This window comes from Leptonotus elevatus, chromosome 14 (genome assembly GCF_054856555.1).
Source record: "Leptonotus elevatus isolate MCC_2025b chromosome 14, RoL_Lele_1.0, whole genome shotgun sequence".
Lineage (NCBI taxonomy): Eukaryota > Metazoa > Chordata > Actinopteri > Syngnathiformes > Syngnathidae > Leptonotus > Leptonotus elevatus.
The window spans coordinates 7,291,433-7,314,459 of NC_141252.1; the positions used below are offsets into that span (position 1 = coordinate 7,291,433).

The 23,027-nt window shown below is 41.5% G+C and overlaps 1 protein-coding gene across 3 annotated transcripts in view; it reads right to left on the bottom strand.

Annotated features, from left to right (window-relative positions):
* The window catches only part of pacrg (PARK2 co-regulated), a 227,923-nt gene that overhangs the window by 93,068 nt on the left and 111,828 nt on the right, over positions 1-23,027 (bottom strand). The window lies entirely within an intron of this gene.

Here is a 23,027-nt window from a genome sequence, read left to right on the forward strand (position 1 = left end):
CGGTGAGTCAACTTTTTAAGTATTACCTTGCAATTTCCTCGTGTTTTTCCCATATGATACATCTTGAAAGTCTACTTTGTTTGCGAGCAAGTAAACAAAGAGGCCCCCCCCCCCCTTCCTGCCCAAACACACGCGACCAGTATTGTTAGTCAACCCTTCCAGCAAGCTGTTGGGAATTTCTCCCGACATGCCGGCGAAGCGATTGCCGGGCTGGAGCTTCATTTTCCCGCAGCCCGAGGACAGGCTACTTCGCTCCTCGTCTGCCAGTCGAGCCGTTTGATCTGCAAACTTTGATCATGCGCCGCGTTGACGCCTCCAATCAATTCGCAATGCAAGCGTGCCCCAGTACGGAAAACAGAGTATGGTTTCCTATACTGCATGTTTTTCGCATTCCTTTCAGTTTGTCAAAACACAAGGCACTGACTCAGATAGCTGTGAAAGAAGCATTTAAGAAAGGCTTTTCTCCTTCCGTACGGTAAGCGTGTAAAACACCCAACAGAACAAACCCGTCTCCTGTTATTTGCTGAAAATTCCCTTACTTGCGCTTTGATTCTCTTTCTGAAATGCCTAAAATGCCACAAGATGCCATCAAAGCCGTATCTAATTAGAAAAGTCGTACTGTACGCCGATTGGTGTCAAGTCAAGTCAAGGAAGTATGTTAGAGTAGTATATTGACGGAGACAAACTTCCCAGGGTCATTAGTATAGCTTAAAAAGTTAAATGGAAACTTAAACAAGTGCATACCATTGCTCCATTCAGGGGGAAAAAAATCTGTAAATTTCAAAATAATGAAATGTTAAACTTTCATGTACATATCTTTGTTTTAATTTCAAACAAAAGCAAAAAGTGTCAGCATCTCATAAAGTTAACTGAAAATGTAAATAAATAGTTAACACATGCAGTTTAAAATCGACCTTTTATTGGCCATCAGATTTGTAAAAAAAAGAAGGCTACTGATTTTTGTCAATATGCTGAATATTGGCACCGATAATCGGTCATATATGCTACTAATCTGTTCCAAAGGCCCAGCAAACACCAACACTATCTTTTCTAGAGGGTTTTTAATTGGGAAAAAAAAATAGCACTCTACAGTATTGTTCTTCATAAAACAAGGCAGCAACAACATCATTAAATAGTTTGCAGATGATGATAATTTAATGGGCAATACAAATTGACATACTTTGTGAAGATGAAATTAACAGTGCAACTACTGTAATTCTTGAGAATAAGGTTGTTGTTTTCTTACCATCAAAAATCTTGGGTGGGGTCCGGCTTGGTGGATTATACATTAATTTCAGGGGAGGGGAAAAACTATTTACAAACAGACCCAAAATCTCAATTTGTACCTTAGACTTAAGATAATAGGTTTGTTTCATATTCAGTAAAAAATTAAAAGCAAATAAATACAAATAAAACAAAATAAAATAAGCAGATTGTATTTTTGTGTAAACAGGAACAGGTGTAATGGCAATTCAAACGACACATGAAAACTGATAGTAGCAAATTCTCTACTGAATGAAATATTCTCAAGTGAATGCATACATTCACAATGAACTGCAAACATTTAACAATGTATGGCATCTTAATTAAATATTTTTATTTTAGTGAAGTGCAACATCAAGCATTTGTCCTCTTGTAGAAACGTTTGGCATTACAATTTAAATCAGTTTGAATCAGTGTGTTTTTGCATTGGCTCCCCCTGAAGAGCCGGTAAGATGCTGTTTCAATGAGTTAACAAGCTTGACGTGCTGAAAGCATGTGCCTATCCATTGCATCTGCTATAAAGTGGCTGCGCTGCACTGTATTTTTTTACACACTAGTTACTGTGAGTGGCTCGAGTGCAAGGCAGTTACACTTTCTGTCCCTTACCTAATATAAAGATAAAATATCAAATTCTTTATAGTTCTTGTAAACAATGTCACACAACGTTCATCAGTGAAATGCAGTTTAGCAACTCTCTCAAAATGAACACTTTAGCAGCTTGTTAGATACTGGTTCAAATGCCTGCGCTAAAGTCACACAAAATGAGTTAAAACAGAATCAACAGTGCCTCCGCAAATTACAGCTAAGTCATTTGACCTTATTCGCTTCAAGAGACAATTAATTAACAATCAATACCAAGATGAATTCTTATTGATAAATTAATTGATAGTCATGTAGTGCCCACCCGTGGTAACCCCCCCCCCCTTTTTAAACGTCTATGACAGTGAAACCTAAAAATGCATATTTGTACCGTCAATAAAGGTGCTATGATGGCCCTGCACATCATTACTTCTTCTTCCATAATCAACGTTACAAGATTTCCCAAAAATGTCAAAATGCCACTTCAACCTGCGTACGATGGATCACGAATTTTGAAAATCGGGGGGTGGTTTCCAGAAAAGTTTTTGGTGTTGGAAAAAACATTCATTTTGGGGGAATGTTTTTGTGTGATATTGCCAAAAGAAGAAAAACAAAAACTTCAAATCAGAGTAAACGGTATAACGTCATTATTTCTCATTCTCCTTGAACCTTTCGTTTTGTCTTCTACTCAGGGAACCCCCATCTCCGATTGGCTGGAAAGTTTTAGTTACAAATTGCCATACAAGCCAAAATATGGTATGATAACCGTGAGCAAAAATATCATGTTACCACTGTATTAAAATTGCAGCATTAAATTGTCCGGTTTTGAAATATTTAGGTAAATAAATAACAACGTTTTTTTTATATTGAACACTATTTTATTTTTAAATAAAATAAAGAATATTTGGCATATCAAGAAACATATCCAATGGTAAGATTAATTAACACTGTTCTTGTTTTAATTATTGCACAGTGTACCATCGCTGGTGAGCTACTTTTGAACAGACCACCTTGGGGCTAACTCGCACCCAATGGCCCCACTCTGGTATTTTTTTTAGTTTTTTTTGTAAAAGATATTGAATATTAATCAACAGAAACAAAATACCAGGTGTAAGTATGCTGGCATTTCATCTCCCTCCCTCCCTCCCTCCTCTTCCTCTGTGTGCAGCTGCTCACCCCTCCCCTCTCTGCTCGCCGAGAAGGAAGAGGAAAACAGCCTCTCAATTTCAAAGAGGAAGCTCTTTACTGAACTCTGCAAGTGGCCAATCATATTGTGCACTGCATAGAAGGCTCTTCAAAAAGAAAAGACGGTTCTTGTTTGACTTTCAGCTTAATCCCTGATAGTATTGAAACCTTGACTTTTTTTTAAATTGGTACACCGTTAAACCGGTAATCGGCCCATGCCTAGCGCAAATAAACGGAGGGTTATTCGTAGAATAGGTCATGTAGTTCAGCAAAAAAAACAACAACATGAAATTACTTGCGGAGGATTTTAGAGGCATCTGAAGTGCTCATTGCATGTTTTCAAGAAATTTCTACAAAAATGGTGGCCACCTTTCACGTTGCTACTCCAATTATTTCCTATGGGAAACATGGCATCACTACCTCATAAAGAGCGCAGGGCACATTTTTGAAAAGGCGCTTAAATACTGGAAACAGTTCTTGGCAAGGCTCATTTCAATATTGCTCACGTTTGGCACAAAACCCGTGACAACAAAGTGTCCAGATTTAGTGTCTCATTGCATCACAGAAGAGAACTGTGGGGGGTTTGAGCCTCTGAGGCAAGCAAGGCCTTCAGGCTCATTATTCCTATTTCAGCTAATGGATACCGAAATAGAAGTGTTCAATTCGCTGGTCTCGCACAGATACACACACTTCCACATCCGGTCTTCGGCCCGGACTGGCAGTATCAGAACTCAGGCAGTGCTTCCTCCTCAAGGCGACTTAATTGGCCCCCATTCTGCTCATCCTGTGCCGTCCCTTTTGTGCTCCTAAAAAGGGGGCTGCTGATCCTATCTAAAAAAGGGCTGGCTGCAGAAGCAAATACAAAGAACGTTCTCTGTAGGAAATCAAAAGACACGTCTCAAGTGCGTGTGTGTGTGTATGTGCGTGTGACAGAATGAGGATGAGTTGAAGAGCGCAGTCATACTGTAATCTGTGAAGGACGCCTACTGCATGATGTGTGACGGAGAGGGGGGCTACGACGTCCCACCCCCGCCCGCCACCGCCACTGTAAAAACTGATTGAGGAACACATCACTTAGAGCTGAGCACTCTGCTTCATTATGTGTGTGTGTGTGTGTGTGTGCGTGTGCCCAGACAGAGCCTTACGAGATTTTAGGAGGGACGCAGTGTCTCCCGACTGTCGCCGCGGAACTGCTACCCTTGATTATAAAAGAGCAGCGCCGCACTCTCTCCTTCTCTCTCTTCTTTTATTCCTCCATCCATACCGCAGAGCCAATTTGCTAATGGATGCAGCAACCTTGTGATTTATTGTTGTCCGCTTCAAGTAAAACGTGCTGAAGGATTTAAGTTTGCAGGCTAAATTTACACTTGAAAGCCGGCCCACTCCGGAGAGTGCACATTAGGAATATGCAAACTTGATTACGGCGAGTATCTATTTGGCGGCTTTAAATAATTGCGTAAGCACTCGGACTGATATTGAAAGACATTATAGATTTTTGTTGTGCGTGTTGTGTGAGTGTGTGTGTGTGTGTGTGTGTGTGTGCTCGATGTCTATTTGTGGATTCACTTTCTGAAATGGAAATGGAAAGCGTTTGCTGCTGGAAAAGTTACCAAAAGGTTAAGCTAGCTCATTAAAATAACTTCTAATGACAGACTACAATTTAAGGTTACGAATGGAATGCATTGATAACATCAAAGTGTACAGGACATGAACAAAATGTCAACCCTAAAAGCTTCTTTAAGACGCAATACAAAAAGGTTCAGGTTCAGTGTCTTGCTCAAGGACACTTCAACATGGTCATCAGGGGTGAGAATCAAACCCACAACCTCATGGATGGGAGACGACTGCTCTACCACTGAGCCATTCCGCCCCAGAGAGGGAGAGTGATCAGAAGCCAGCAAACCTCACTGTGAATATTCTCATCCATATTGTATTCTCGGCACTGGAAGGATCACAGCTGAAGTGATTTGGTTGCCCTCGAAGACGTTTTGCTTCTCATCCCAACAGGTTTCATCGGTCCATGCGCATAGGCGAGAAAGGACAGATCTCGCCGAAGTGTACACAGGACACAATTAATTGATTTCCTATGAGAACAATGATGTTTTCAAATAACATGGAAGCCAACCGTTCAGTCCGTAATACACAATATTTTTTTGCTGTATTTAGTATCATTTTCCATGTATCCATCATCAATTTGCTCGACCCGATAGTGAGGTGTGCCAGGATCATTGTATACAGCCACTAATGTTCCAAAGCCAAAACTGCCAGGGTCAAAGCAACACACACAGCATAGCTCATTTAAATTGGCGTTTGTCCCTGCCCGCTTTGCTCTGCTGTGCTTTACTGGCGCTCGGCTGGCACGGGCGATCAAACAAGAGCTGGGACAAGTGACTCCCTTCCTTTCCCTTTTTCATCCGCACCATGCTGAAAAGCTTCATTAAAGCTGAAGATACAGTATCGGAAGCAATTTCCCATGCTTTTCCTTTGGGAGCCGGTTGGGGGCAGGGGGGGGGGGGGGGTATTGTGAGAAACAGGGTTTGAAATATCTGTCAGGGCTTCATTTGGATGAGAGCTCATACTCTGTGCGGTGTGTGCTAGGGCTAATGGCGGGATGACCTGCAATGGAGCTCATTGGGAGCCATTTAAAAAGGTGGTGGGGTGTGTGTGGGGGGGGGGGTGAGGATGGGCAGCAGGAAGGAGATAAAGAGAGGTACGATGGGAGGAAGAAAGAAACGTCTGGCAGTAATTGTTCTTGCTGTGATAAATGGTGTCCCATTGTACAGTGGCTCTCCGTGTCCTTGGGAGGGAAAGAGATGACGAGAAGGAGGTGGGAGGAGGACAAGCAAAGTAGCATTTAACTCTGGCTCCAAGGTGTCAACTTTTTGTTGCTCTACATTCTACAATATGTGTGTGTGGCATGGCGGGGAAAGGAAAAAAAGAAAAAAAATTGTGAAAAGTGGTAAGTCCTCAAACACATAGCACAGCAGAAATACGTTTTTTTTTGTGTGTTTTTTTTTAAAGACTGGAAGTAATCCATATAGTCAAAAGTGCGTTCAAACGGCTTGACTGGCCCCGGGCACTGGCGAGCCACGCTACACCATTACTTCTACGCGCCCATGTCACGTGTCTCTGTTGGTGTGTTGTGGCAATGTGAAGCAGCAAAGCAGTGCGTACAGCATAGTGCTGCTGCTGCTGCTGCCCTTGGGGACGCGGTTGACAGCAAAGACACCTATCATAACGCTGCCGTAATATTCGCTTGACAACACACTCGCAGAACACTTTGTGCCCCCGGGGGACAACGTTCGCTGCCATTTCACAAGGGAGGAACACTTTATCGTTTAATGTATCTCTTTTTTTTCTCCACATCCAGATGTGACATTTGTTTAGGTTGATTTGTTGAGCTAATGTGGTTTAAACGGTGTGTTAATTATATGCGGAACAATAACAGGATGAGTGGAGCCGGCAAGGTCAGTTACTGCTAATAACTTGTTAGATTGGACATGCAATTTTCATCCAGTGAAGAGTTCAGACAAGAAGTAATGGATTAAAAATGAATTAATGACATAATAATATATAGAAATAAATACAATAAAATTCAATGATCACATCAGTTTGAAATTGATATATGGCTGCAGTATAGAAAAGGCCTTGTTTTGCCAGTGATGTCTCGGTGTTTCAATGGAAATTGGACGGCTGGACGACTGGATGGATGGATGATGGAAGAATGGATGGTGAATGGATAGATGAATAGATAGATACCTTCATAATCCCTCCATTATTTTTATATAGCGTATGGATGGATGGATGGATTATAGGTGGATCAATAGATTACTTCATAATCCAGCCATGGGTTTTCTACAGCGGATGGATGGATGGATAGATAGATAGAATAGCTATCTTGCTAGCTAGCAAGCTAGCTTGCGATCATCTACATAGATAGAAAGCTCGCTAGCTATTATCTAGACAGACAGACAGACAAACCATCAGTAACTGACTCCATACATGATGTTCTTATCAAATCATTATGCAAATCTTTTCCCACAAATGTTCCGCCGTCTGAGCCATATAGGTGTCTTAATGTGCACACATTGCATCAAGTGAACATCCCTTATTTAAGAAGCACATTAATGCCTGCAAGCCCGGTTAATTGGCATTCATGTCAGTTATGTTAATTGGCAGTTGAGTCATGTCGCACAGCAGGGGGGGGGGATATATAAATGAAAAGATGACGACGAGCGATAACGAGGATAAGTGTCGCGGGAAATAACTTAAAGGACCGCATTTGATTTCATTTAGAGTCATTTTGTTAATTTACTTCAGTTAGTGATAATAATGTAATTAATTTTATCTACGGAGAGACGCGCGCAGTGCAAACAAATGAGTAACAGTGTGAGAAGACGTTTCTTTTGCTACACACACACACACTGTTATGAGTGTGGTGTGTAATGTCGAGTATACTATATCATATAAAACATATCAAAAAACTATTTTTATGTGAGAAACCTCACACATGGTGATAAAAAAAAAAAAATCGATGGCCATGTTTTTACTGCTCTTACAGTATGCAGCATGCTCAATGTGATCAACACAGCACACTACACGCATAACTAACCTGAAGGTTACTGTCAAACTTAACATAAATAGAATTCCACTTTGTGCATTTAAAGCAAGCATATAGTAGTCTCCGCTACCTAAATGCCAAAATACAATGATAAACATCATGGGAACACAGGCTAACAATTAGCATCTAAGTAGTGGTGTTGTTTCTGGTACAGTATTTATTCGTAATCCTCTGTTTTGCTTGCGACACACTTTCATCATTGGTGGCCTTTCTGTGCCGCGCACACACAAAACACACGCTTCCCACGTGTCCCCCACACACCATCTCCACTTCCTGTTTTTACAACAGCACATTCATTTGATCCCATAACCTCCCCTCGCCTATCCTTAACGCCCCCGTTAGCCTTGGGACGCCTCCACGGCAGGCGGAAAGCAGGTGACTGAAAGAAAAAGGTTAGACTCATTATACAGATTAAACCTGTAAATGCCCCGTCATTGGCGTAATCGATGTGCCACTCCATTGCGTTGACTTATTGATCAATCTCGTCTGGGGGGTCGGAAACAGTGCATCATTATAGCTCTTCCAGTGGAGACTGACTTTCCATTCCGAGGCTGGCTTCGACAGAGGCCTTGCCGGCCCCTCAACCTGGTAGGAGGGTGACAGATTCGAAGTGTGGTGACACGGCGAGGAGCCAAATTAGCTTCAATGCACAATTTAGCTTCAATGCACTTGGGTATTGGTTTGGCTGTAATAATATTATTCCAATAAATATCCTGAAAATGTGCTTTTTTGATGACGGTGGTGCTATTCCACCAAGAATATCGTAGAATTTTATTAGAAAAATTTGCTCAACTTCCAATATATGGTGTCTTGTTCTTGTGGTAAATTACTTTATTCTGATTATCTTTAATTTTTTTTTGTAAAATGACAAGGGCCCAACTGATTATTCAGCCAGCCAATTTAATCGGCTAATATTAGGTATTTATTGGTTGATTTTTTTTTAAAACAAATACCAAGGGACAAAGTATTGTAAAAAAAAATGTCAAATGTTCCTCATATCTTTATTGTGGTAAGTGTTATGGGTGGTTCCTTACAGAACAGAAGTTATCTTGTTCTTTTTATTATTATTATTATTATTATTATTATTAGTGGGCCAACGAATCAGTGATCCAAATTTTATTCTGCCAAATGTCAGAATCAGTATTGGCCTAAAAAAAAAAAATCCATATCAGTTGGGCCATACTTATTACTATTTAATGGCAAAAACAAAAAAAAACTACATAAATCAGGCTTCTTTCGCACAATAGTACCACATTATCTGAAAAAAATCTGGCTTTATTCTCATAACTTGTCACTTTTTTGCCATAATTTTACTATTGTTGTTTGTCTCAGACAGCCATTAGTTATCTCTTGCATTAGGGCACATTGGCTGGAAGTTCTTGGTCCAAATGTTGTGCGTTTAGGTAGGGTGACAGAGAAAGTCATCGGACGTAATTCATTCGTTTTAATCCTCCATGAGGCCCCGTAAAGTCTTAAGCACGCAAAGCCGCGGTGTTTTGAAGATCACTCTTACCCTTATTTTGCAAATCCTACACTTTCTTTCACAGACAAATATGGTATTTTAAGAAAAAGAAGAAGATCTATTAAGATTAAATGTTTGGCTGCTGCGACAGAAATCCATTTAAAGCTGGCTAAACAGGACACCCCTAAACATCAATATAAGGGAGGCCAATTTGTGATTATAAAATAACACCGCTGCCCTCTGTCCCTGCTGCATGGGTCTGACGGGGGAGGTAACAGGTGCACCTTTGCATTAAGAGAATAATTGGATGAAATTAATGGATGCGCGATCGGCCGAGTTCGGGAAACCGAGTTTGAATGCTTATCATGTTGCGCAGCTGCACACTTCAGGGAATCTTTGATTATAATTAAGGAAGATTACATTGTTGTAGGACGCTCTGAATCACGCAGCAGGAACGATTCGCCTCAATTTAACTGTCTTGAACAACTTCTTTCTGCGCCCTCCTTTGGCAGGGAGATATGAAAAATAGCAAACACCCAAGTGTTGCCTGGGGAAGTCACTGTGACAAAAGGTGAAGGCATGAGGCAAAAATGAGTGGAATCTGGAGCCGAGAGCCAAGGGGCAAATCTTTCATGCAAGGCGGCTTTCATTTCAATGTGACACACCTTCCCAGAGGCACAGTATTCTCCATCCATCTCTACTTCACTGGTCTGCTCAAAACAACAACAAAAGGGGGGAAAAAATCGACAAGGCCCCTCAAGTCTGAGAAATACGTCACTGGTAAATAGCACTTGAAGGTGAGGGGCACTCAACTGTGGTATTTTCCACATAGTTGACAGTTTTGGATTGCTTGCCCTGCTCCTGATTTATCAACTAATTTTGAGGAAGTATGTTATAGTCGCAGCAACAAAACCTCTCTTAAAGCTATTCTACCAATACCTGATAGGAGCTTTGATTAGATACTGCATCACTGGTTGTCTGTCACTATGTGCTTTGCGAATGACTGGCGACCGACCCTGGGTGTGACTGCCTTTCACTCAGTTAGCTGGGTTAGGGTCCAGCTTCCCCCTGAACCTGAACTGGATCAGAAAAATCAATTGTATGACAGTGAACTGTTCACTGGATGTTACGAAACACGTCATCGCATAGGACAGTAACATAGCTGCGGTCTTCACAGAAACAAAATATCTTTGGCAACTACAGCCATTGGCAGCAGAGAGCATTTTAACACCAACAAGTTTATCCTGACGCAAATTTCATACTGGGTCACTCGTAACCTGAAAACCAGGAAGAGTTTTACAAAGGTCAAGGACTTGTGTCCATGAACTCATATCATCGGTATTCCAGTGGTTCACAGAGCACATCTAACCATTCTGGTTCAAAGGGACAGCAGGAAGTTGTGGACTTTCCTGAGGCAGTTCAAGTGTCATAGTTCTGCATTGAGGCCTTCTTTCGGTTGAACATACCCGGAGCGTCTCCCCACTGATATGACTATGCGACATCTGGAGTCTCCACTAGATTATCTGAGCCCTTCCTGAATGACAACATTTCTGTGCCTCAACAAGCTGAGAAGGCCACTAACCATAGAAGAGGGTGTTAGTGTATATCAGGGGTACTCAAGTATTCAAGTTTGCTCCTCGAGAGCCCCTTTCCATGTTTCCCTGCTGCAGCACAGCTGAATCTAATGATCAGCTAATCAGCAAGCTTTGCAGATCATGAATCAGGTGTGTTAGTGGAGAGAAACATGGAAAACAGGCTGGATAGGGGCTCTCGAGGACCGAACTTGAGCACCCCTGGTGTAAATCAAGCAGTACATATTTGAGCTTTGCCTTTTGGCTCAGCTTCACCACAACGGTCTGGAAGAACGTCCATATCCCTGGATCAATGCCTACTCACGGCCCCATTAAAGTGCCCTGTGTTTAACTGCCTATTAGTTCAGGAAATCTGCCTTTCAAGATAGTAAGGATAGGCGCCAGATCTTTTGATACCCCGAACTCTCTAGTCCCTAAACACTTTTGTCTCAATGAAGACAACTTGACCAGTTTTGACAAAACTGACGCAATGACTCGCTACATTTTGATTGCTAGAAGTCAGCATCTCACCCAAACTTAATTGTACCTGTTGCCAAACCTATGGACTAACCTTGGGAGAGATATTGCAGAATTCTAAGAGTACAGCTTATCACTACAAAAAGAAGAGTAAGCTTCAACAGTATGAGGAGCCACATTAAAGTGTCCATCACTCACCATCTTTTCCTCACCTTGAAAAATGGATGGAAACAGATGACCGGGAAATTGCACCCTGTCTGACAAATGACAGGATGGCATCGCTCCACGGGCTGCCCACCAGCAAATCTGCTGCCACTGAGCGAAAGGACAGAAACAAATCGCCTCCAGCCGCTCCAATTACCGCGCACGCTCATCTCGCAAGAGGGGGCATTGCCACCATCTCCGTAGGAATGGAAACACACCAACGTACGAAGGCACATGATGGGGTCAAGGGTAAGATGGCGTCGCATTCCAATCAGCTTTCAGTCTTAATTGGTTATCTTGCTAAAGTGGGAAGCCATCAGACGAGGGGACCAGTGCGGTTAGGACATTGCTGCATAATTCAAGCGGCAAAGTGGTAAATGAGGGTACATTAAAAGCAAAAAAAATCCACCATAGAGATATTTAATATTCTAGTGCTACAGAGCCAAGGTTTTCTATGTAAGAAGGGTTGCATTAAAGCTATAAAAAAAATAAAAAAAAGGGTGAGGTATCTACGACCAGTTTAAGCCATTTTAGTTGTAATTTATTACCACAGCCATTACGGGTATTAGAAAACTCGCCCGAAAGACAAATGGCAGGATGTCTGCTCAATGGTCTAGTATAAAGTCTTGACAGTGGAGGTGTGACATTCTCTGGTACTGACATTTTCACACCTTAACTCAAAGTTTACCAGCTGCATTTCAATTAAATCCCGATAACATTCATTCCTAACCTTTGCTTAGAAACTTTATACGGTGGTTATAATCCACAGTCATAAGATCAACAACAATGTGCCACTATTTGACAGGGCCATTTCCCAGTCGACTGATGGATTAAAATGAATTGTGTCATAAATAAACTATCACATAGAGCCATTATAAGAGACTGTCTAAATGATAGCTATTTCTTCCGAATGATGCCGACAAAGAAAGGAGATGTGAGATGAAGGTATGCGCCCATTGTATTTTTTCATTTTCAACAGAACGAGACCTGCAAATCATATTTCACTCGGTGACCCTTGGAGACTAATAAATTGTTTCACTTCCTTTGTCACAATCCAATAGAAAAGGTGACATGGCTGGGATTGAGGGTTGGCATCGCATTAGCACAGCTGTGAGAAATGTAAGGACGCCAAAATAATAATAAAAGACGTCAATGTACATTGTTCATTTCCCCAGACAGTATGTATATAAGACATATAGTGTGACGTCGGGAAGAAAGAAAGAACAGGTGACATAAGTCACAGCTTCAAAGGATCACTGTTTGCGGATTGCAAATTGTCTTACTATCTCTTAAACACAATTAAACATTTTGTGGTGTGGAATAAGCGGTGACATTGTAATGTCAGTCATTGAAACCCATTGATCAATGAGTGCAAATCTTGGAATGGACCTGGAAAACCATAATATAAGTCACTGAAAGTAGACTACACCAGCTCAATTTAAGACTGAAATGGTCACCAAAGGATGGACCATGAAGGTCCTTCACATAGCTGTTTGGCAAATTTTCCAACAGGCATAGCATGGGCAACTTGGTAAGGTCCTACATTTGGAGTGCATCGTAAACAAATAAAGAGCAGTTGAAGGGACTTTTAGCATGACAAAATGACCACAGAAAAGTATACAAAAAAGTTTATTGTTTCCACTCAGTGATGAAGTGAATGTGAATGGTTAGTTATCGCTCTTGAGTAAGCTCCAGTTCGCCGCAATTGAGAACAGAATAAATAGCATTAAAAAAGGATGGATGGAAGCATTTAGTGGACCAAAATGTAAGTAAGGCTGGATGGGGTTAGCATAAAAAAAATACACAATGTAAAACTAGACAGAAACATAATGAAAGATTATAATGAGGCGCAATAATAATAATAATGGGTTACGGCGAGAATTCTGAGTGTGTATGATTAACACAATATAAAGCCTAGTTCTCTTACACTGACAAATATTCCTGAGAGGGCACTACTGTAGCTGTGAATTGCTAATGAAATGTCATATTAGAAGAAATGTTGAGCACACGTGGGTAATGGCAATGATACAGCCCTGATAGCTCTTGGAATTGTGTGTTTTGTCAAGGGACAAGGCAATATACATTCACCAATTCTTTTGTTTAGAAAGCAGAAAGCCAATTGTACGGCATCAGATGAGATATTATCCACAGTCATTTTAACTTCTCGCCTGAAACAATGCTGCGGCCACGAGAGGGTCTCGGCTTTCAAATTCTGACATGTACATTCTCCATGCTGTATGCCTCCAGCACATTGCTTTGCTGGAGGCCAGGGTTCAAGGAGGGGGCTGGGGTTAAGGCCATTTCCTGACGGCCCGCATGAGAAAGTGATGCGCCGTGCCGTATATCACAATGTGTCAGACCGCCAACTAACACTGGATGGGAAGCCGGCACGCTCTACTTAACCTTAGAGGGCATCCACGACCACACACACAAGATTCCCTTCCACACCAAAGTCACTCAGCATTACCGGCCTAATTGAGACTGTCTTTCCCAAAGCGTAACTGAATCACTACCCACCAATGCACATAGAAACTACTTAATAAAGCTCTTGCATGTATATTCTAGTCTCCTTCTTTGCTCTCATTCTGTCTTCTTTTTTCTTCTTCCTCATAGCAGCTCACTTGAGTGGGATACGGTGAGCAGTCTTCATGCTGGTGCTAATTGCCAATAAGGAAGAGATCCAGGGTTTTCTGTTCTACTGTAGACTCCCAAACTGTGGCCCACCCAAGGGGCCTTCTAGAGGAGGATTCAGGGGAGTTCGGTGGGGCAGGCACCTATTTTCAAAGAGGTGTGTGTCTTAGTAGTAGGGATGTAACGACAACGGCAATATCGTGATACAGCATTGCGATATTGAAACTGCCACAATAGCGTCATCATCATGTCACGATATTAAAAGCAGCACAGATGTTAAATATGTCAACGTTGATTTCCATTTGTGCAGTTCTAGCACACTCTGGTGGTTATTTTTTTAGTGCAGTTTAATTTTTATACGGCATGTTTTGGCCGTTCTATGTTTAAAATCCACACTAATCGTCAGATGAAGGGGGAACATAATATGCTTGTGAACCGAGTCAATTTGGGGAGGAACTCAAGTGTCTCAATATTAAGTGTTATTAGAAATCGTATGTTGTTTATGTGCATTCCTGGTATGTACAAAAGCACAATAATGTGCTTTTTTTTTTTAGTATGAGCTCTATTTTTTCTTTTTACAATATCGTGACCTTTTTTAATATCGCCATCCTCCCCACAATATCGTGATAATTATCATATCGTGAGGTTAATACCGTGATAATATCATATCGCAACGTTTGGATATCGTTACATCCCTACTTAGGAGTAGTAAAAGTAGTGAAGGGAAGTTTCTAGGCCAGGAAGTCCCAAAATGGAGATGAGCAAGCACCCTCTAGGTCAGTGTCTCCTAAACTTGATTGAACCAAGGCAGCCCGATGAAGTGAATGTGTACCATAATTATCACTCCATACCGTCATTACACTTTTAATCCTGCGCACCCCCTGGAGGGATTGCCTGTTCCAGAGAATAGAGAGGATTGTGGTACAAGTGTGTCAATAGGAGTAAATGGAAAAAGAATGCTGATGTGTGGATGTGAAGAAGCAAGTGGGGTGGTATAGGGGTGGAGATTGAGTGTGGGAGGAAAAGGTAAATCCATGACCTCAGCTATTCTAGGGACTGCCCTGCTCCGGGCTGACACGGACATCCAGATCTCAGCCAGGGGTCGCCTCCGGGAGGCGAGGCGAGCCCGAGCTGTCGTCATGTAACAAGGCCGATTTAGCAATACAGCTGGGAGCGGGTCAGACCCCGGATTGGACCCGAGAGTCGCGACTTGCTTGCTTTTTCTTTTTGCTCATCCATCTGAGCTCAAAATTACAAAGGCTTCCTCCTCAGATGACGTAAGAGAGTCGAGTGGCTCGCACTAGAGTGAGCATGCCTTGCAAATGCTGCAGGATGGATGAAAATTCTATTTTCATTTAAGACCTAATACAAGTGCCAAGAAGGAAGCGAGGGGAAAAAGTCAGGTGGCGAACGGGAATGTGGGGTGTGTCACACCGACCATGTCATTTATTTTTAATATCTGTTTCTATTTCTTTTCACATTCTCACTTGCCCTTTTTCTTGTCCCTCCGCCAGACGCACACACACACACCTCCCTCCCTCCCTCATTCTCCCTTATCAGTGGCAGGCTGGAAACAGCATTGAGATAAGGGGAAACGCCAAAAGCTGACGCGAGGTGTGCTGGTCGAACACCCACGCAGATTAGTCATTGACACGTTTGTCACTTAACAATGTTCAACATGCAGCTCAGACTAGAAAATAACAAAGAGATTGTTTGCTATTTAAGGGCTAAAATCCAGACAAGAAAGATTTGTCTTCAGGAGTGAGATCAAGCGATAACCTCCATGAAAATGTGATTAAAGGATGTGACTGCACAAGACCGTTTCACTTTTCTTGAGCTTTTTAGTGATGTTGCCAACACAGAAGGGTACTGGAAATGTAAACGGAGCTGTATTAGTATTTCTGACAGTAGATAGTGCCAAAGAATATCATCAGGGTGTGGCCTTTTTTACACAATAGATGTTTGGTCGTATTCGCTAAAATGGAACTAAAATCTGTCAAGTATAGCAAATCGGCAAATTCAGTAGGAAAAGTTTATTTCAGAAGGACCCAAAGAAATTGACAAAATAACTCTAAAATGGCTGTTTCAAACCAAAATGATAGTCCTTTTCAAGGATGGGATTGTCAGATTTAGGCCTCTTTGGCACACAGGAGTATACTTGTTGACTGTTGTGATCTTTTTCTTGCCAAGGCCTTACATCTGGCACAGTTGGCACACTTAGACCAGTTGAAAGAATTTAAGAATGCGCAGTCACACATAGGAAAAATATAGACATTATTTAGGTTATGCTGCTCCTCTGTGTGGGCGTGGTTAAGACAGTATAAGAAAAGGAATCATTTTTGGACATATCGGACCTTCTTCCGCACCTGTGTGGCTCGACAGGTCAGTGTACTGAAGCTTTCTGGTATTTTCTGGCATTAAAACATCTCAACTGAGAATATGCAGACAGTTAATTAATGTTAGTATAACAGACATTCAAGGACATTTTCCAGCAAAAGTTTGGCTGGAAATTAACAGGTTTGATTTTCAAATGCCTACCAAAAGTACTGTTACTAAGTAAAACTGGCTCCCGCGGCTGAATTGTCCCTCTCTGTGTCTTCAAATGATGAGTAGTTTTACTTAATTTTAGTTGTGTTTAACTTTACTACACAAGCGTAAATTCCCTTTACACTTCTATGAAGATTAGAAACATTAGAATGCTACATAAAACAGCGCCTATGTTATTAAAGCTTTTATGATGGCGACAGATTAAGCACTAAGTCACTTTCCATTATTTCCTATGGGAAAGATAGTTTTGAAATTAAGTCGGCTGAGGTTGTGCTGTGGTTTAATTGCAGTGGTGCACAGTGTTATTAATTTGTTGGCTCTTTCTCGGAGCAAAGGCAGGTAACCAAACCAAGAAGCGCTCCATATTCGCCACACGTGCTTTTTTAAAAGTCACTTCAATGAAGAGAATGAATGTGAGTTCTACAATTTTGCTGCAGCTGTGAGCGAGAATGACTCCGTTTTTTTTTGATACAACCTAACTTTATGATTCGTAACTGTTTAAATGTGCTACACGTTGCCCTTAGTGTGCAAAAAAACTTCTCTTTATGTGCATTGCACATCTTTCTCCATTAAGTCAGCATGGCAGATAAGCTGATACATCTGCAGGCTACCATTAGAGTAGCACGGCAGCGGCATGCCATACCGCGCATTAAACCGTGTTTACCATCATTAAATCAAATGTGCATGACACCGAGCTGCTGTGAAATAACCCCACCGCACCCTTATTTGACATGCTTGTTACTATCCGTTCTTGGATGTAATGACAAGAGGACATATGTTTTAGTCTTATGCATCCATTAGGATGCAGCACTTTATGGCACAAGGTATGCTAGCCCCGGCTAATGACATGTGATGCAGTGTGTTGTAACTGTGGCCCATCGAGACAATCATGTGATTTGTCGTGGGCATGAAACGTCTCCCAGCTGTGGGATTCGATGCTTTTACGGGCTGACAAGTGTGTTTATTAATCACCACACACTCCGATCTATATTCCACTTCACACGCTATCACAATGCCCCCCGGGGTGAATGTGTGACAGTTGATATGGAATATTAATGTGATTTCTTGCTCCGCCGGGTGCACTGGTCTGGGCTCCGGATCCTCTTCCTGTCTGATGCTATTGGCTGGGACCTCAGAGGGTACGAAAAGGCTGAGGAGCTGCACAGTCAGGCCACCCTTTGGGTATTCATGTCGTGAGAGGTGGTTTTTTTTCAGTATTTACCACACGTTACTGTGGCATCTCGCTTTCTGCAAGTAGTGACTTGTGCTGTTGCATATAGGACAATATGTGGTTATTTTTGCCTTCAAATATCTATGAAAGGTCACACTGTCCAGTAATAAGTAGAATAGTGGCTCCGTTTTTCCCACGGCGAGTGCACGTCACCGACTCGTATACAAACATTGTGCTATAATGCTTGCATACTACGATACACTAAAATTCAATTGAACAGACTGCTCAAAAATTCCACAGCTACTTCTGTGAGATGTTTCCGTACCTTTACAGGTATGTCATCAGGACCAACTGCCTTTCCAAGTGCGTTTCTAACTTCCCCTTCACTAATCATTGTTGCTTTCTCTTCCACCATCTCTCTCATTTTCATTAGTTATCAACTCATCAATTATTTTCGTCTATCAAACACACTAGTAGCACAAGTCAACATAGTTCTATCTCTCTCCTTAATCACCCTAACTTGCTGCACGTCCTTCTTATCGCTACGTCTATAGTGGGGTTTCCATCCACCATTTCTATTCGAATTTTCAAGAAATGCGAAAATAAAACTGAATGGAAATGCTCGAAATTTGAAAAAGGGCCCAAATTTTGCAAAAAAAAAAGTTTTTACGCTTAGACGGGGTGGATTTTGAAGCGTATAGAAAAAAGGACAATGCTAATTTTGGTTTGGAGACTGGACACACGTCGCACGTCTGGACCGGATATTACGTTACACTTACGTTTGTAGTCACAAAGCAATGGCGGATGATAATGTAAGGTATGTTTGGGGGAATGACAAAAAATAAATCTTTTTGGAATTAATTAAGATGGAAAACAGCAAAGAAACACTACGGTTGATCAAGAATTACATACAACGTCGTCACACTGTGCAGTCGCTTCCTGTTCTTTTTCTTTTCAATTATTGGTGGATCATATTTCTATGGTGTATACTGCCACCTACAGCGGTGGAGTCCCCTCTCAGTATTCGCAAAAGAAGAACAGAAGGAAACGGGCATAAGTTGCATGTCAGTTTTGTGCATTTTCACAAAATTCGCTTAAAATTTTCGAATCACTTGGATGGAAACCTGACTTAAGTCTGGCAACCTGTAAAGAACTCTCTCTCCTTCTTTACTGTCCTACCTGGCATACACGTCGTCAAATTAGTCCGACTAGACCTTTGTACCTCCACTTTTGCCCTGCGTCGCATCTCTGTCTATTCTTGCCTAGGAGTAAGAGATGGGGTGATTTAGGTATTCTTCTTATGTTTGTTAGCAAACTCATATTTCAACTCCCATCATTATGTCTTTGACTTTTATTTCTACTAGGGCTGATCATTTATTGTGCCAATTTAATAGGTGAGAAAATAGTTTGTTTACCCTCCTTATGCTGTATGATTAGTTGCTCTTCTGCCCAATTAGGCTCTGCTCCTTTGCACCCCACATTTAGGTTGTTTTGTCCAATGCAATAGACATATTTATTTGAGAGATGCAAATGTGTTGCTTAATGTTGAAGCAGTTGTGTGGGGTATACGGGATTTATTGCAGCTCATTGCTTACAGATGTATGCCTACGACGTATAAATGCGCATATGGCCCATTCGTCGAATGGTGTTTTGCATGCTTTGATAAATATAGATAGAGTCCCCGCAGAGGGTTGTTTTTCTCTTTTCCAACGGCCCATCTAAAACAAACACACAGAGTGTTTTCTATTCAGCCACTTGCCTTTTTAAAAGGCACTTCAATCAAGAGAATGGCTGTGAGTCCTCTACTACATTTAAATGTTGCCTTTTGAGCGGCTGCTGCTGTGAGAGAACTAGACTAGAGCGTGAAGACATTCAATGCATCTCATGAGATTCGTCTGTAACCCAATTAAACCAACAAAATGTCATCGCAACTACGTGAATGGGGCGCAGCATTGAGGAGACTGTTCTGCCAGCTCAATTAGCTATTGATCAGATTGCTGGAAATTAATGGAAATGATTAACAAAAGTGGAGATAGAAATCTGCAAATGGCTGCAGTGGAGGGGCCTTGTTTGTTTGATTGATATGGCAAGGATGGGAAGCTACAGGAGCCACAACTCAGAATAGAAAGACAGTTAGAAGAGTGCAGACCGCCGCCAAGGTAGAAATATCGTGGTGCGCTTGTCAACACAAAGGAATCGTGGTCAAGAACATTCATCCATCCATTTTCCTAACCGCTTAGCCTCATAAGGGACGTGGGCATACTGGAGACTATCCCAGCTGTAAATGGGTGGGAGGGGGGGTACACCCTGAACTGGTCGCCAGCCAATCTTAGGACACACATAGACGAACAACCATTTGCACCCACAATCACACACTCTAAAAACAGTTGGGTCAAAAGTAACCCAATTATGGTCTGATCCACTTTATGGGTCAATTTGACCCAACTTTCTTACAAAACAACCCAGAAAGTTGGGTCAAATTTACCTAAGTAGACGATCTGACCCATCTTTCTAGGTTGTTTTATACAAAATGACCCAATTTTTGACTCAAAGTTGTGTCAAATTAAACCAAGTAGAGGATCGGTCCATTTTTGACCCATAGTTGGGCTATTTTTGATCCAACTGTTTTCAGAGTGCACCTACAGACTATTTGGAGTGGTCAATCAGCCTACCATACATGTTTTTGGAATGTGGGAGGAAACCGGAGTAACCCCACACAGGAATGGGGAGAACATGCAAACTTGGTTAAGAACACTTTATAATTAATAATTATAAATTATTCATTTTATTTACATGTTTTAGGTGAAAGTGTGTTACGACATTTACAGGTATATGAAAGTGATTTGCCAATTCTCAAGGTTATGAAATGAGTAAACACTATTCACACCAAAAACTAAAGCTTTGATGCCTCTACCAGCCTCTTCCAAACAGATTTTTATAGTTCATCATTATCCAACTGTGATTTTCACACAGAACCAAGCAATGTGTAATGTTCATCAATGATTAACAAATTAGATGTGTGACAAAAAATATATACTTTTTGGAATCTAGACAATTGTTTTCAGCACAACAACATTTACATTATTTACTATGGGGAAAAAATAATAATTTCGGACTTCGAACACTTCACAAGAACGAATTATGTTCGAACTCTGAGGTTCCACTGTAAATGTATTTTCCTACAAACAGCTAAAGATGTGATAGCCTGGTTGTGTCCAATATAAGTCAATGTAAGTGAATGTGGAACACATTGGAGGGAGAACAGTAAAAGACTCCTTGGGGGGGGGGGGGGCACTGTCAGACATAGTTAGAAAGAATCAAGAGTCGGCCTCTGTGTAACCCTATTTTCCGTGCGTGTGTGCATGTGCGCGCATACACATATCTGATCACTCTGTGCAGCCATCAGAAACCACATTATTCCCCGGTACTTTGTACAGTGCATTAATCACAGGGACCCTTGAGCGCTCCTTGGGCTCCAAATATTCTGACCTTGAGGTTACGAGAAAGACATTAGTCCTGATCCATTCAAAGTATTGGAGACAGGGCGGGCGGCAGAGGGAGGAGGCGGAAAAGCTTTCAAGGTAATGAAATTCTACCATAATTTAAAGGAAAAGACTTGCAGGGACAAGCCTCAGCCGGAGTAAAGAAAAAAAAAAGATTAAATTGGATTTTTCTTTTTCCTTTATTTTGAATTATGCGTAAGTACACGAGTGGGTGGGGTGTGCCTTTTTTCTCATCTTTTTTTTCAAACAAAAGCATGGTAATAGCATTAACATCCAGAATGAATCGAATCATTTCCAATCCAATTAACCTTTGACAGAATGGATGAGTGGCCAAGAATGAGAATGAAGATTTCAAGGAGGGGCTGGCGAGGGAGGCAGGAGAGTACAAGGAGGATTGACCTGTAGGGACTTTTGGGGGTCGACTTGCATCGAGTCCAAAGCAAGAAAATTTGTTGCAGCTTGAATTAAAATAACACAATTTCACAGGAGTAAAGTTAGTATTTTCCTAAATTTGCAATACCACCGTGAATAGATCCAATTATGTTTGTGTGAACGCTAGGGTTTGGACCAAATCAATCAGTTTCAACTTGACCCAGTAAGTATATACTATATATGTATATAGTATATACCATAGTAAGTAAGAAAGCAATTTGACCTTGGTTCAACCCAATTTGGCATATGACGCCAATCACCAAAAAAATGTACCAACCAATCAAAACGAGATTGACCAGAAACGCCATAATGGTGAGGTGAAACATGTCTTAGGGTAAAAAAGAAAAGAAAGAGGAAGAACAAAAGATTTGTGTTGTTTTAGTCACTATACCATACCCCCCCCCCCCCCCCCCCCAAAAAAACTTCTCCCTGTACATGAAAAAAATAATAATAATACATCTTCCATCCTGGTAACCACGAAGACAAAATAATTGAACCAGGCAAGTAGAGACTGTGAGACACCAATTTAAATCTATTTTCAATACTGCTCTTCCATAATTGTGTCTCTGTTGAGCTGGAGCCAGATTACTTTGGGAAGGAGGCAGGGGATGTTCTGGACTAAGAGCTCGTCAAGTTTTTGCTAACGTCTAGAGCTAATGATGACTTAACATTACAGCCAAGTTAGCATTGTCAAAAGCAAGATACCAAAAATAACGAACGTTCCAACATTTTGTTCTTTTTATTGTGATTTTTCGTTGATATAAATAGTCTTGGTCCTGTCTCGACCTCCAAAAGTCTTGGTCCTACGTCGGACTTGATACACTCTTGTGTTCTTGGTTGATGTGGTTTTCCAACAACACGACTAACTGTACTTTTCAAAAGGGACAAAAAAAGGGTACACAAGTTCAAAAATGACACAACATGACAAGGGTAAAAAAGACATAGAAATCTTTGAAAGTACCCCAAATGGTGCTATGATGATGAAAGGGACAGACAATAACAAGGAGCTCAGAGGAAGGACATCAGCATCCTCTCCCTCACCTCCCTCCTTTTGTCTGTCGCGACCGTTCTGACTGATAGTCGAAGTGGTCCGCAGTTAACCCCACTTATTGGCGATGCTGGCTGCGGCAGCCGCTCTCCCCTCCATCTATCCATTTCTATTCCTCCCTCACTGGCTCACACACAGCTGCAGCCGGTCCATTAAGTTAATTAAAGGCTCCATTTTGAGCTGGAGCCTGCAAGCAAATACGAGTGCCAATCAATACATCTCGGGCTTATTTTGTGGGAGGGCAGAAAGGGGAGGGAGGGGTGGGGCTGATTTGTTGCCTTGGCAGACAAGCCATGTCCCTCTCAGTCTGTCCTCTGTCTCTGTCTAATTTTG